The 16,265-nt window shown below is 37.2% G+C and overlaps 1 protein-coding gene across 1 annotated transcript in view; it reads right to left on the bottom strand.

The window, feature by feature from the left end:
- The window catches only part of AGMO (alkylglycerol monooxygenase), a 195,379-nt gene that overhangs the window by 55,352 nt on the left and 123,762 nt on the right, over positions 1 to 16,265 (bottom strand). The gene's annotated exons all lie outside the window — the stretch shown is intronic.

Genomic DNA, 16,265 nt, shown 5'->3' with positions numbered 1-16,265 from the left:
GCATTATCTTAGCTTGCCCTTCTGTGCTCTCCACTTTCTCCTTTCAACTCATCTCACAAGCACTATGATTTTATTGTTCATTTCCCATTGGACTATAAACATTGTCTTTCTCTTGGAATTTTTTTCGCAATTTTTTTCTCTTGTTTCCTTTGCTGTCCTGTTTTACAGCTCCCCACCCTTTCATATTTGTATCCTAATTGTGGCTAGCCTGAAAATTATTTTTGAAAGCGGCTCCTTTTATCCAAAAGTATTTTTTTTCCCCTGAATATCCACTCTCCACTGATCTCCCCCTCTTTTCTGTCCTTCCCAGCTAGGTTTACTAAAGTTCAGCCACCCCTTCCGTTGCATTCAGTAGATTATTTCTTTTTAAGTAATCACATTGCGGGAGTATTATCATGTCAGTTCTCAGATGAGTGGTCTAAGTAGAGGCAAATTCTTTAATTCTTCTATTCCCCCTTTTCAGTTTGACAATCTGTTTCAATCTTTCCAGCATGGACATAAACAGTGTACTTTTAGATTACAGAAATATTTTCCAAATTCTCCCACATTAACACAGAAATTTGTACTTTCAATATGTAGGATGTCCTAACCACTACAGTGTCAAAACCATTATAATTCATTTTTTATTTGGTAAATTAATTTGCTAACCTGAAGTTCTGAATTTCCAATCTATAAAACAAATGGTGGCATAGAGATTTAGAGATAAAATAAGTGGGGAAAAATACCATTTGCTCTCCAAAAAAATGTATTTTCCACTTTGATCAGGAAAGCAAAAGGCATAAGACCTTTGTCTCCATGGCCTCACTGTAACTTTAGTTCAATGGGATTCCAAGGAATATGGGAAGACTTATTAATCCCCCAAGGCCTGTAAACTGGCTATTTTTCCCTTCTTCAGCCTCTCTTGTAGGCGGGGTTCTTCATTTTCTAAAATCCTCTTAAGAGCTGAGGCAGTGGAATTTTAGGCTTCAGACTTAATAAAGGAATTCTTTTCCCTTGGGTACGCAGCACTGGGAAGAGGTATAAGAAAGTTCAAATCCAAAATGAATAGAATCATTTCACATCTTTTTTTATTATTATCCAGTTCAGGTGACTAGAGAACACTGACAGTTAAGTCAATAACATGGCATAAACACAAAAATAAGCGTATTTCAGATATCAAGGTGTATACTAGCTCACTAATGAGATTTTAATTTAAAATGACAATTTACTTCCATACTGCCAAAGTGTACTGAAAAGATTTATTTATACACCTAATGAACCATAACGTAGAGAGCTGTATAGGAGTATATTACTCTGTGGAGCTCCTATGAGTTCCGCATCCCTATTTAATTTTTACTCTACTGAATGGTAATTAATTCTGGTCATTTACTTTGACAGCTTTCTGTCAGGCAGCCAGGTGTAATCTACAGAATACACAGAAAAGCTACAACATTGAGATTCATACCACTCTGCATGTAAAACATTAAAGCAGAAAACATTAAAACCCTGTCTGATTTATGATTGAAAAGGCAACAATATGGAGTGGTTTTTTCCATGGACTTATGCCTAGATTAAACTGATGTGGACACATAAATGGCAGGGGCTTTATTAGGCAGATCCAAGAAAATGCAATGCTTTAAGAGGCTCAAGTTCAGTGGCTATCATTCTGTGCTTGAAGTTAGCTGTACATGTAAAATTGCAAGCACAGTTAATTACCAAAAGTAGTAAAATTCTTATCTGGCTATCTGGTTAATGCTTAGTCATTGGCTATTAACTACTAGATTTTCAATACACAATTTCCCTTCCTTAATATGCCTAGTAGCTGTATAAATTATACCTCGAAGGAACTTGCAAAGCGTCTATATACCTCATTTGGACTTTTCACTCCAAAGAAGGCTCAGTAAATGTATACAGCTGCATTATTTCTTCTTCAGAAAATCTGGTCTAATTTATATGATCATGGTCCAACTCCCTACTCAAAGCTTCCATCAGATGGCTCCATCAGGGCAGGAAGCTTGAATTTGTCTCAGTGGTGATGTAAAATTTTTCAGTCTGGGAACGCTGATTTAGCACCTCTGCTTGAGGCCACGATTCTCAGCATGAAAGGTCTGTGCCCCTGGGCTGTTATCTATGACTCTTTTCTGTCCTCCCAACATAAATTCAGCCATGCGCTCCCCTCCTAGCTGCTAGTTTCCATTTCTAGTCTCATACAGAGATTCAAGGGTTTCATTATAACAATGCTTTCTAATACTATTTGAATGATTCCCCGATGATTTCCAGGACAAAGCGTACTGTGTACCTGCTTTCAGGGCTTCTCCCTCCCAGCCACAGCAAAGCATCTGCTGCATGGCCCAGGACAGGGCCCTCACAGAGGTCACAGACCCCTCCTTGCAAATTCTTAATGTATCTTTGGCTGAAAATTGACTGCTAAGCCATAACAGTGCCTATTAACGTGTAATTCAGCAATTCATTTTGGGTAGCCTTGTCAGTTTACTGTTTTACCACAGTCAACTTCTGCAGCTGAAATGAAGATCAGGGTTTCAATAAGTGGAGGATTACAAACAAGCCTTAAACTGCCTTTTTTTCTCATGAACTTCTAACCTATAACGACAAATAAGAGCTTAGAGATAAGAGAAACAATTGTGAGGTATGCTTGTAGCACATGCCTTAGACCAGCAGCCATCTAAGTGTTTCTTTTGGGCGAGCCCTCTAACACACTGGTTCTCGTCTTTCAGGAGCCCTGAAAGAAGTGGATCCTGAGAAAGGATTTAAGGGCGACATTAGTAAATAGCAACTTAATAAATCAGTTCAATGAAAGAGAGGAGTAACCAGAGAGAATGAACACTTAAACAATCAGGCACAGGCTCATGATCGACCTCCCTGATGAAATGGGAGGTGATGTGAGACTAACTCCATGCAGTCAGGAGCATGGAGTAGGAGAGTGAGAAATTGCATGGAAGATCTGAAGATTAAGACAAGAAGTTTGAACTCACTAGGATTGGAGTTGGTGGAAGTTCAAGAAAAGAGTGGGATGATCACAAGTTATCTGGCAGGCATTATTATGTTGCAGTTTGTTCCCTTTGGAGAAAAAAATATTTCAGAATCTTTTTTTGAACTGGATTGGCGACTCTGGTTTGTGGGACTACAAGTATGAAGGGCACATCAAGCTAATAGTAAAAGTGTTTTTCTTCCTCTCACATTCTCCCTTTGACCTTCTAAAAATAAGTCTATCGACACCCCAGGAAATTAATACTAATTTATATACACTTTCCAGCTGAAATCATCTGCTGAATATGTGTGATTACAAACACCCTTGTTTTAATACACTACATTTGTAGGAGTAATTTTTATTATGACACATCTCAGTCCAGATTCACTAAATCCAGTCAGACACAGCCTACCTAAAGATGGAGCAGATAAATATGCTCCACAAGGCAGGGAAGATTCTTATTAGAAATGAATAAAGCACAAATGATCATAAGCATTAATGCAACTCCTAAAATAACAAAAAATTATTTCCTTGGATACTTACACTCCACTCCTCTAAAATGACTGGGAGTTATCCAGTACCAGCCAGTGTCAGAACCTAGGTTCTACTGACTTTAAGCACTATGCAGTCTCTCAGTTTGGTTAAATTTAGTTTATGTCTGAATTTGGAAATAACGGAGGCTAGGGGAATCTCACTTTCAGAGTTCTTGTCAGACTTGGCCCACTTAATCCTTTAATTGGATGTTGAACTTTCTAAGTATAAAAACAGAAACTGTACATGCTTCTCATATAGGAACATATGGGAAAAATAATGTGTGTATAAAATTGATAAAAATTGGGGGACTTAGCTTTAGAAAATACTTTTAAAGTATAGAAAAAGTGTTCACAAAGAGTTTTGTTCATTTTTTTAGTAGAAAACAGAATGCAGAAATATTTAGCTATCTTATTTTATGCTAACATGGATGATACAGCTGACAACATTTAATGACTTTCCCAATATTTATTTCAAAGTAGTGCTTTACAGCTTGAAATGAATACCAGTGCTGGCAGGTGTCAAGACTCAATAGCAATTTACTTTCAGAGTAATGATGCAAATTACACACTTGAATTCTACAAAGAAAAGAACAGCAGTAAAATATGTAGTGACAGTACTATGAAGTTTGTAAGAAGTGTGACGGATCGGCTTCCTGATATATCTGGTTTACCCAGCACAACAAAATCTTTGTGACTAGCACTGAATGCAGAGTGTACTTAAGTTTAGCTATGGGATTGAACATTGTAATAGCTTAAAAGCTCTCTATGCTTCTTATTTCCAGAGCCTAAATATTTTGCTCTGATTCAGCATTTCTCTACATTCCTTTTACTAAATTGAATGCTGAACAGGAAATCTTCCAACCCAGCACAAGTTCACTCACTCCCAAAACGACACAACAGAAATCAGTAAAATAGATAATTCCCTTAGTTATTTTATAGCAATGTTGAGAGAAAGTTAGACTTATTTAAGAGTAAAAACTAATACAGAAGTTAGAAGTCTGTATCATTATTAATAGATTTTTTAAATATAAAACAGGAATTAATTGAAGTTTTATTTGAAAAGTAATTATATAAATACTTGCTCTGAAAAAGTACCAAGTCTATACAAGTTATCTGAAATTTGTAAAAATGTGCTACTAACCCTAAACAAAAATAGAAAAAACAGGCGTAATAAAATTAAAATCCCTTGGCAACTAGGGAAGATCAATAAGTGAATTCAGACATATAAAATCTTCTCCATAGACAGAGAGAATTTTCAGCATTTCAGACCAGTAAGGTAACTGCCTTGCGTAAAGGCTCAGGTTAGTGGAAAGGAAAATATAGAATACAATCCAGCAAAGATTTAAAACACATGCTTAACTTCATGCACTTAAATAGTCCCATTAACGTGAAGTTAAGCATGTGTGCATGTCTTTGTAGAATCATACTCAAGTGATATCCCTTTGATGAATGTTTCTTCCTGTGTTAGCAGGGAACGGTGTTTGATCAGGCCAGCATGGGGTTAAGCGCCCTTTATCTTTCACCTCTCCACTTAGAGGACCCTACTATGTTGGTGGGGGTGAGGATGAGGATGAGAGAAGCAGCATCCAGCCCTGAAGATACACAGTTCAAATTCTGGTTATTTTAAGAAGAGGAGCCTCTAATACAGCTGAAACTGAAGGTCTAATGGTAGGGTTTGTATCCTGCAAGTTCCTGAGCTGCTTTGGGTTGCAGACAAATTCCTGATCAAAATGTTTTAGATTTTTTTTTCATAAATTATATCTAGTGATTAATATGGAAGTAGGTCTGCTGATTTCCAGGTTAATCTTGTTGTGCTAAGAATATACCAATCATTTTATTTTCCGTTCCTCTCCAACTATGATAAGAGGCCCATTTATGTATATACCCATACAATTTTTTTTGCAGTTTGGATCTTAATTGCAACAGCAGTGATTGCAAAATAACTGCATAATATATCACACCGAACAACTGCGAGCCTAAGCTGAGCTCTAATTATACATTCCTGGCTTAAAGTTTCTTCAGGCATGTTCACTACAGTAAGACTAGTACAACTGTCTCCGTGACAGGAAAAGTGTGCCACCACAGACAAGGAAGTTTTGTGCAGAATGAAAATGAGAACGCAGGGAAATGCGTTTCCTTCGTCAGTGTAACTTCCAATTGCTTAAGGCCTTACATAGTGTAATTCTAGAGGCTCTTTACAAACACAATAATCATACCTAATAAACGCATTATAATGTGGGCATTCTTGGAGGCATTTTCCGCTCAGTTAAACCAACACAAAGAAAGATTCTGTCATTTGCCTAAGCAGTCGCTAATTCAGCAATAGGCAGGAATGGATCCTCCAAGTTCCTATTCTCATTTCAGAAGTAGTTAAAGAGGTTGGATTTTTTCCCACCATTTTTATTGAAAATGTTTTGTTACACTTCTTCCAAACAGAAGTTTATAACTGCATATAACTACTGCATTATGTACTGCCCTAGACAGACACATAACTTTACTGTATATGCCACAAGGACATAACCACACATGCTTCCTAAAATGAAAAAGAATTCAAAACATATGAAGTATATCAGGAGAGAATATAAAAGAGAATTTAACAAAAGGACAAAAGGAATCCATCCTAGATCTTCTGGTGAAGAAAACCAACTGAGGATTATTAATGGCCGCAAATATTCAGTGGCTGTGAAAAATGTTGTCAAAAGCTAAACTGATCCAGACTAGAAACAGAATAGAAAGCTGAAAAGTTGTGTGAAAAAAATATTTCTTACTCTTTTTCTTAAACGCTGTGTTAATATTCCATATATTGTTCTAACAAAAAGTGGATTTGGATGTATTTAAATAAGGAATTGTATTAAAACTAACAACTGACTCATTATACATCACTTAAGTTGTAGCATCCCTGAATTACGGTTTGTGATGGCTTTGCATATTCCTAACTTTACAGCTAACACCCCTTCCAGTTTTTATTATCACCTCGTTATTCCCATTCTTCCTTCATGATGTTATGGTGACTAAAAAATATGTGACTAGAAAATAGCAGCCTTTCATACTTCAATCCCCTGACTTCCCCTGGGGGAGTGGATTACTGCATCATAATACTGGTATCTGTTAGTTAGTGCTGTGGGCTTCACTCAACTTCAAAGCAAAGATATTAAAGGCTCGTTTTCCACTACAAGGCAGGTGTATTTTTATTAGCTCTTTTTCAAAATTGCTATGACTTCACTTGTGGATATCCCGCCAACAGCCATTATTGAAAGCTGGACTATAATTGCTAAGGAACATGCAATGTCTGAAGCACTAAACCAGTGTTACTGCAATCCTCCAACAATTGACTGAAACCAAGTGTTACATCATTAAAGCTGAATTACAACACACCCATGGCGTGTTTTCCATGTGTGCTATTTTAAACAATAGTAGAGAAAAACCTGGCTATAAATTCACAGATCCCCAATTTGTTCAAAATTCATGAACAATGAGGGCTGTCTGACAGGCTTTGTTGGCTCTATTTTAGTCAGAAATGTCACGCACCATAATTAAATGTCTGTTTGGCTTTTATTGGAGATGGAAATGCTAGCTTTAGTTATAAATTTAAACAACCTGTCACAAGGGGAGACTCCACATTTGTAGAGTTTAGGAAAGTTTAGCAATTGTAATTGCTCCAGGAAAGACAAATAAACTAATGGAAACTGTTCTATTTCTTAATTGGCTTTGCATTGGAAAAAAATAAGCTAATGTGGTTATGGTATAGCTTTCATCTGGTTTGGACCGAGTTCTTTGCTTTGGTAGATAAAGTTAGGGCACTGTACTTTCCATTGCTGTTCCTTAATTTTCACACAGAAATTAACTGAAGACTATGGTGATCACAGCTTCTAGGTTAAGAGAAGATGCCACTGACAAGTGGCAACAAAATACCATCAAGTCTTCCAGAAAAATGTTTAGTTCAATTCAGCGCAGTTCCCCCGATGTTGTCCGAGTGGAAATATTTTGCTGTCACACTGGTATGCAGAGGCTATTATAGTTTAAGTAAATCCTGCAATTTTTCTGCTCAGCTTCAGAAATTTTACAGTGCCCAGATTCCAGTGGAAAATATTTGATCACTCATATGCTTGGATAGAAATTTGTCACCTGGAATAGAAATCAGGGTAAACCTGCCAGCATCCTTATGCAGACAGGCTCTGCAAATATATACTAGGCAAGATCTCTGCCAAATAACTTGTGTCTGGCCAATACCACCTTTCAAATAGTCTGTGAATACCAGTTGCCAATAACGATTCATTATACCATGTGTAGGTAAATATTATTTTAGCTTTTGCATCTACAGTTTTAAGCTTACACAGTAGCAATTCATTTGCTCTCTACATATTACCTGTCTTCAAGTTTCTGTGCAGTAGCCAATCACAATATTCACACTTCTCACTAGCACCTAAACAATATTCTTCTTTTACTTAAAATAGATCACTGTCAGATGCAAACATTTCCAAGTTACGTTTTTCACTAACAAAGTACGTACTATGGCTATTTTAAATAGTAATATCACATGCAAAACTTCACAGTAGATGTTATAATCATCCAAGTCTTTTCCTGCTGCACTGCTTTTCAAGAAGCTAATAATTTCAGCTGGGTTCTACAATCTATTTAAAAGTCAGTCAATGTATAATGTCTTCTACTTCTGAAAATGTATGCATATATTAAATTAATGCAAAAAATAATATTATCTCTGTATTTCTCATAGTGAAATTTTAAAGCCATTCCTTCAAGCATGGTAGATCCTCCAGAATAGTCCCAAATCAGGCACTGGGTTACAGTTGTTAAAAAAATAAAAACATTTTAGACGGGAGTGTGTACCACTTTCACCATAAATGTTTGCCTATACATCTTCATTCTCTTTTGTTTAGAAAAACTCTCTCCTGATCTTTCTTTATTGTTGCTCATATATTACTTCAGATTTTCATAGAATCATAGAATCATTTAGATTGGAAAAGACCTTTAAGATCATCAAGTCCAACTGTTAACTGCCAAGTCTACCACTAAATCATGTCCCTAAGTGCCACATCTACACGTCTTTTAAATACCTACAGGGCTGGTGACTCAACCACTTACGTTTTTAAAATCCCCCCGGGGTTGGTGCCCCACCCCCTCCCCTGGCCAGCCTCTTCCAATGTTTAACCACTCTTTCAGTAAAGACATTTTTCCTCATGTCCAATCTAAACCTCCCCTGGCGCAACTTGAGGCCATTTCCTCTTGTCCTATCGCTTGTTACTTGGGAGAAGAGACCAACACCCACCTCGCTACAACCTCCTTTCAGGTAGTTGTAGAGAGCGATGAGGTCTCCCCTCAGCCTCCTTTTCTCCAGGCTAAACAACCCCAGATCCCTCAGCCACTCCTCGTAAGACTTGTTCTCTAGACCCTTCACCAGCTTCGTTGCCCTTCTCTGGACACGCTCCAGCACCTCAATGTCTTTCTTGTAATGAGGGGCCCAAAACTGAACATAGTATTCGAGGTGCGGCCTCACCAGTGCCAAGTACAGGGGCACGATCACTTCCCTACTCCTGCTGGCCACACTATTTCTGATACAGGCCAGGATGCCATTGGCCTTCTTGATCACCTGGGCACACTGCCGGCTCATGTTCAGCCGGCTGTTGACCAACACCCCCAGGTCTTTTCCACCAGGCAGCTTTCCAGCCACTCTTCCCCAAGCCTGTAGCGCTGCATGGCATTGTTGTGACCCAAGTGCAGGACCCGGCACTTGGCCTTGTTGAACCTCATACCACTGGCCTCGGCCCATCGATCCAGCCTGTCAAGATTTGTTCTTTCCTTCTTTCTGGAAATGTTTGTAAACACTAAGATTTATTTTAGAGGGCCCTTTTTCATATGAAGAGAGCTAATACATGAAGTTTTGCCCAGATTAAAGGCAGGTGCCTGTATGTTCTTGTGTGCACCAACAAGGACAGCTAATGGCAAAGATTTAACTCCTTTTTAGCATCCTGATCTCTAATTCAATAATTGATCAATAATTGGCTATTGATTTGTCACAAGCATTGTTTACTGCATTCTCAACACTACTTCAATTTATTCCTGCTTTTGCAGAAGACATTGGTGACTGAATAATTGCTATACCACAGATGAATCCTCAGTCAATTCTCTCTGACAATAGTAAAGTCTGTTTGTAGTATTAGAGCACTCTATTGCAGTATGACCAGGGATCACATTTGGTCCCAGTTGCCAGAAAATTTCATTTTCATGTGCTCCAAAAAAAAAAAAAAAAGTCTCACCACTGTGAACTCAGCAAGGATAAATCTATTCATCTGTTGTATATTTGGACATTTTTCTTTAAATAAAAGATATTTCTATCACTTTTTCTTTTACTCAAAAGATCTATTGTGTAGATCTTGTATAAATAAAGTTTATTTTATGCCATTATGTAGGGCTCAATAGATACATCAAGTTTTTATGCCGTCATGTACAGCTCAGATATACCAAGTTTTTGTGCAAGCTCTGTCCTTGTTCTGTTATTGTACTCCTCTAGATATTATTACCCCCAGCAGAAATTCTATCATCTCTATGCAGATCCCACTCTCTTCCCCCGGTCTCATCCCCCTGCCGCCACCAACTAAATTGCAGCCTTCCCAATATTATTGTGTGTCTGATTGTCAGCTTAGGTTAAATATAGTTTACATTATTTATCTCCTCTGTTTCCAACTAAATTTTGCCTCCTCCTTTCCCTATAATTCGAGATATCATCATCATTGTTTATATATCATCTTCAACTCCCATCTCTCCTGAGATTCCCCATACCACATTCACAGATTCTTTCCTAACAACATACCTGAGATAATTAGTCTATTCATCCATGCATCTAGGATTCTCATCCAGGCCCTTGTCTTCTCATAGCTCCGATACAGCAATTCTCTTTGCCAAAAACTTTATACCTCACTGATGTCCACCCAGAATGCTACTGAAATAAATGGGTGTCTCAGAGTATGGGCTATGGGCTATGTCATTCCTCTCTATGTACATTTCCTTTGGCTCCCTTTTGAAAAGTAAGCTATTTTCAACATTTTAAGGATCTTTTCAGCTATCTCTCTGTTCCCTGAGCTAATTCTGTTAACTCCCATTATCAACATGCTCAATTTTCATAGAAATACTTTGTGATTTCTCCTCCAATGGTCCTAATGCTTGTCCACATCCATCTGCTGCCTTTTATCTCATGTTTACACTGTATGTGCCTGGGAGGAGGTCTATCATTTTCTTCTGGGACTTGACAGCACCTTGAACAACTGTTAGAATACCTGGATGCCAACTAGTTTGACCTCAGAGTTAATAAACGAAATATTTACTCTTAAGAAACACACTGCAAACAGTGATTGTAGCGATGAAGTATTTTGCTACTTGCAGTCCAGCCTCTCATGAGTGCATTAAAATATTGATTTGCTACTGTACACTGAATGGACAGCAAGGTGCTTCAGGACGTCCTTAATACAGCAAAGGTCAAAAACACCCAAATGTTGACAATGAGATCCCTAAAGCACTAAATAAACAGTTGAAAAGTATTTTCATCTCTAAATATTTTGAAACAGAAATAATACCAATTTTCATATTTGGAAAGCATTTTTTTAAAATCAGATTGGCCAGAAGAGTATTTTAGAGCTGTTTTTCTCAGCATGTAATAACACCTGTAAGATGAATATGATTGCTTGCATTAATGGAGGGATTTATTTACATTGATGACTCCACATTTTTTTTCAATTATCTTAACAGTGAGAGCAAAACAAAAGAGGAAAGCAAGTCACTAAACTACCAAATTTCATCTAATAACAAGGCAATCTATACTTCTGTTCAGCAACATACTTCAAAGTGCATATTCAACCAGAATTTTTCAATTTTTTAGCTCCCAGTAAAATAAAACAATGAGGTGTTTCATGCGTTTCATGTAATGCTAAGTGTTATTTTTAAGCTAAGCAGTATGAAAATGCTGGATGAGAATGAGCTCCAGAAAGATGGCATTCCTTAAAAATTACTGTACATGAATAGTTACACATGCATAATTATATAATTACACTTGATGGCAGCAATAGCACATAGAGAAGACTATTAATAGCACGTAAAACCTGCAGAAATCTCATGAAGACGAATATCCTTCAAAAGTATGAAAAGGTGGCACTTGGAGCAGAATATATTTTAGTTTTACATTTCAGCATGACAATTACCATGAAAGAAAGGATCAAAGTCAAATGGCACAGCTGGCAGCTTGAGAATAATTTAAGAGGTGTACTGGCAATAGCTTTTTGGTTTCAGTAAGATGGACTGCATTAGCTGTAATAGGGAAACGATGGTGGAGAAAAGTCATACGGCATTCTTGCCTGGCACTAGTACAACATTAGCTGAACCTGCGGTTTTGATGACTTCATACAAATTTTAAGGGAGAAAACTTCTGCTAATGAATATGAACAATAGCAATGTCTCCTCTGCAGTTTGGGACAAAACAACAACTCAACATCACATTTAGGCTTAAAGCACTGATTCAGGAACTCATGAGCACTGGGGAAATAAGATTAGCATGTGCCTCTAGTATATCCAACCATGGTTCCTTGACCTTGTCCCCAAACTACAAAGAGATAATCTGTCTGCAAGGACATGACTAAATACTTTAGAAATCAGGGCAGCTGGGCTGGAAGGATCTAATATAAGCTATGCAGATAATGCTGTATAAACCCCAGGCTCTTCTCTCATTTCCCACTCTCCCTGTAAAGTTTGAATTTTACTGTATTGCAAGGGTGGGATCACAGAAGCAACTTCTTATCATTCAGTTCCTTTACAAAGGAAGTAATAAAAGGAGTTTGGGAGAATGTACAGATCCTCCCTACTTTCCATCCTTACCCTAACTCTCTCCCAGATCATTACGGGTACCCTTTGGACCAGCTGTGCCCTGCATGGACTGGAGAGGGTCTGTCCTGTTTGCCCTCCCCCCCATGCTGTTTTCTTCCACTCCACTTTTAACCTGGCTAATATTTGAATATGCATACTCTGTCCAACAAAGAATAATGTTGCATTTGATAATACACTTTACAGTCACCAATTTCCAAGTCCCCTCCCCAAAGACAACCACACCTTGGACTGGAGGCAAAAGTGTGACGTGTCTTCGCTGAGTTTTCCTTCAGACAGCTAGATTTCAGCAGAAGATCTACCTTTATTTGTTTCACAAGGTATTAAGCATAGCTTCAGTTTCTTAGCAATTAAGCTAACAACATGGTTCCCTTTCAACCACAATTTTCCAAAGATGATTTGCATTCTAAAGACTCTGTCTAAGCCAAGAGGCAAACATTTGTCCACGCACGGACAGTTCTGAGAATCAGAATCTCTGCTGCCAAATGTGTTATGGGTTCTCTGAAATTAATGGCATATATGCCCAAAGACACACAGTCTAACACTTGCAGATTTTACAGTTGTAATATGCTTTTGGGTAGAGTTTAATAGTACGGATTACTGCACATTACAAAGCAAAATAAAATCATGAAGACCACGTAATTTGATCTACACAAAGATCAAAATAAAAAAGCAGAGGATGTAAAGTAGTTGGTTTGGCAGATTTTATGTGGACTGTCCAGGAAAAATGGACCAGTTTTGGTTGCATGCTGCTTTCACAGCTATGATTTTTGTTAGTTTTGCAATCTGATGCTTTTGATTTTTATTTGATGCTAATAAGTTCTGAAAGCCACAGAGTTTACAAAGCCAAAAAAATAAACCTGGATCCACTAAAGAACCTGTTTTCCTCTTTCTTAACTCTCCACTAGCCAGGAGTGGAGCTGTCAGTTTTACATCACTGAAAGGAGCAGATTTGATTCATCCAGTGGATTGAGACTTTTTATAAGAACTTGGCAGAAATTAGTAAATACTTAGAAGGCAATAAATAGTCCAATAAGATACTAAAAAACATCAAGTTAAAATGGCATCAATTTATATAAAAATTAAGGCTATAAAACTATATTTGTTCTATCACTTTTCTTAATCAGAGCAACACTGTATAAATTCACATTACAGTGGAAAATAAAGTTATATAAGAATATACCGTGCTATTATTTAAATTTGTTTCTTGTTCCTTGATGTAATTCATTGATAGCTATGCACCACATATACATGTAAAACAGACACTTTTCTTTTTCCCCCCACATAGATGAACCCAGCTCTCCTTCAAACTATGAAGGGGTTTTCTAAGGCCTTCGTGTAGCCTCTACAGAGAATTTCTTACTCTAAAATTAAGTTGCAAGTGAGCTACCTTTGAGTAATGTATAATGACAGAAAAAATCAGGGTGTGAAAAAGCTGATCTGAATCTCAGGCTCTAATATTCTACCAATACCAAGGACTGTGTTAAAAATTGACAGTGTTTGCTTTTTTAATATCCAGTTTCCCTCTGCTAATGGAAAGCTTCTTACTTACAACAGCAAAATCCTCATATAGCCATTCAGACAAAACACTCACTAATCTCTCTCTACTCTTGGAAGTAGTGATTGGACAATTTTATCAAACAATTCATTTCTTGAAATGTGTCATTTCAAGATTAATGAACTTACAGCAAGTTGAGGACTTTTTATTTTAAATGGAGAAGTTTGAATGAGATGTTTTTGTTTCAGGCACTACTTTCTTCTGGCATTTGACTAATCTTATTTTGTAATGGTGGGGAAAAAAACCAACAGGTTTTTGGCTTTCGTTTTTTTCTAGGTTTTATTTTATTTTGATTTGGTTAGTGAAACAGAAAATAAAGTTTTCCTACAGCTCTCTCTATTACTTGAGTCAATGGGGCAGACTACATTGAACTGTGCCAGTTTGAGCATTCTAACACAGCTGTGGGTCTTTACTGACCAATTCAAATATTCGGCACATTGATAGGGCAAAATATGTTCACTACTGTGTAGTTACCGACAGAGGGCCATAAAATGGTATGAACAAGTCTGTTTGTTTGGAGCATAATAGATATGATCAGAAACCTTGGCCTAGGATGCAAATACACAATTGCTAAAACTGGTTAAAATTGTTCTTTTTGGAAACTCCCCATGAGTAATTTTTTTTTTTTTTTATTTTTCAGGTTTTTAAATTAATTCCTCTGTGTAAGTCCTCATATTAATCCTCTTCATTTCCTTTTATTATCTTTTCCTTTTTCACACATAGAAAGAAAAAAACAAAAGTAATAAAAGGGAGGAGAGGGAGAAAGGAAGAGGAGAGGGAGAAAGGAAAAGTTAAAAATTGGACCCTTTTATTTAGAAAAGTCTCAAATATTTTTCAGTGCTTTTTAAAATAAAAACATGTAAAAGCATACATCATTTTTGGTCAGCCTTCTGTTAGAATTCTGTCCAGAGGGCATGGCAAATTCTAGCTAGTTATACCCTAATTTTTAAAATTTATGAAGCTCTCCTCCGTTGTTGATATCTTGGTAACATATAGTTTGGTCCAATTTACATGTCTGACAGTTGAATCCCTGCTTTTTTACATGTTTTATGGTCTGGGGATGCATTTTAATAAGGCCCAGATAACCCCAGAAGCTAATTACCATCCATACACGTAGTGTGGAGGAGACATTTGGAATGGACCCAGTTTAGGCGAACACTTTCATTAAAAGCAAAGACGGCCCAACAAGGTATTAGAATTAGACTCCTGAATCCATCTCATACTGTGCTAGAACATACTCAGCTGAAGACAAAGGAGAACTTAAAACAATATGTATACTTAAACCCCCCAGTTTTCTAAACAAGGCAACTGTTTAACAGGCTTCACTGTTAAGTGAGTCAGGAATAAGAAATGATTAGGAATTTAACTAGGATGATGGCAGCTCTATTCACTGCTTACACAGTGCACAGAAGTGAGGCAGGCCCTTTACGTATGCACAAAGGCAGGTATCTGCCCTAAGATGTTATAATCTAACTAAACTGTTCACAAAGGAAAATGGAGATAGGTATGGAGACATGTAGCTATAGAACAATGCAGTTAATGGCCAGATTCTGTGTCTTAACATCCTGCTTAACCACCACTTTTAACTGTTTCCTAATATCTGACTGTTCTTTGTAATCAACTTACATGAAGCCAACAAGAAGAGAAATAAATATATCTAGAGATTTATAGTCATATGCAGATGTGCAATTAATTCAGGTAATAGCTAAGGACAAAATATAGCATCCTTTTCTCCATAAAAGCTAAAATGTTCAAACTAAACCCAGGCATTTTCAACTGTGTATTAGCTTCCAATCAGCAAAATAAACAACCTATTCCAGGCATTTCATGGGCTCCACATGAAGATAAACCAAACGAATTCTGTCAGGACAGATGTGATCACTCCCAGACTCCATAGGGGGTTGCTGCATTATTTTGCCTTAGTTTCAAGTGATAACTAGAGCTTTACATGTACTTTTTTCCCATAACACCTATTTCCAACTTTTAAACATACAAAGTGTTTTGTGTGTTCTGCATTTGGGAATCAGTTGTTAAGCATAGCATTTGCTAATCTTCTTTCATCAGGCAATTTTTATTTGGCATTGGCAGGAGAAGGAAATTTTAAAACATTCTCTTTGCCTTGTGTAATACCCAAATATAAAAACAAATATAGCATTGTTGCTTTCTCTATATTCCCTGCCTCTAAACATCATAGAAAACAGAACTCATACAAAGGAATGATATAACAAGACAGTAATAAAAAAATAAATCACAGCACAGATAATGGCTTTAGATTTTATCTTATTGATCTATTTCCCACTTTAGACAAGAGGCACTGGCTGGT

This window comes from Pygoscelis adeliae, unplaced genomic scaffold (assembly GCF_000699105.1).
Source record: "Pygoscelis adeliae isolate BGI_AS28 unplaced genomic scaffold, ASM69910v1 Scaffold15, whole genome shotgun sequence".
Classification (NCBI taxonomy): Eukaryota; Metazoa; Chordata; class Aves; order Sphenisciformes; family Spheniscidae; genus Pygoscelis; species Pygoscelis adeliae.
The sequence above is the reverse complement of the archived record's forward strand: the minus strand, read 5'-3'. Positions and strand labels throughout refer to the sequence as shown.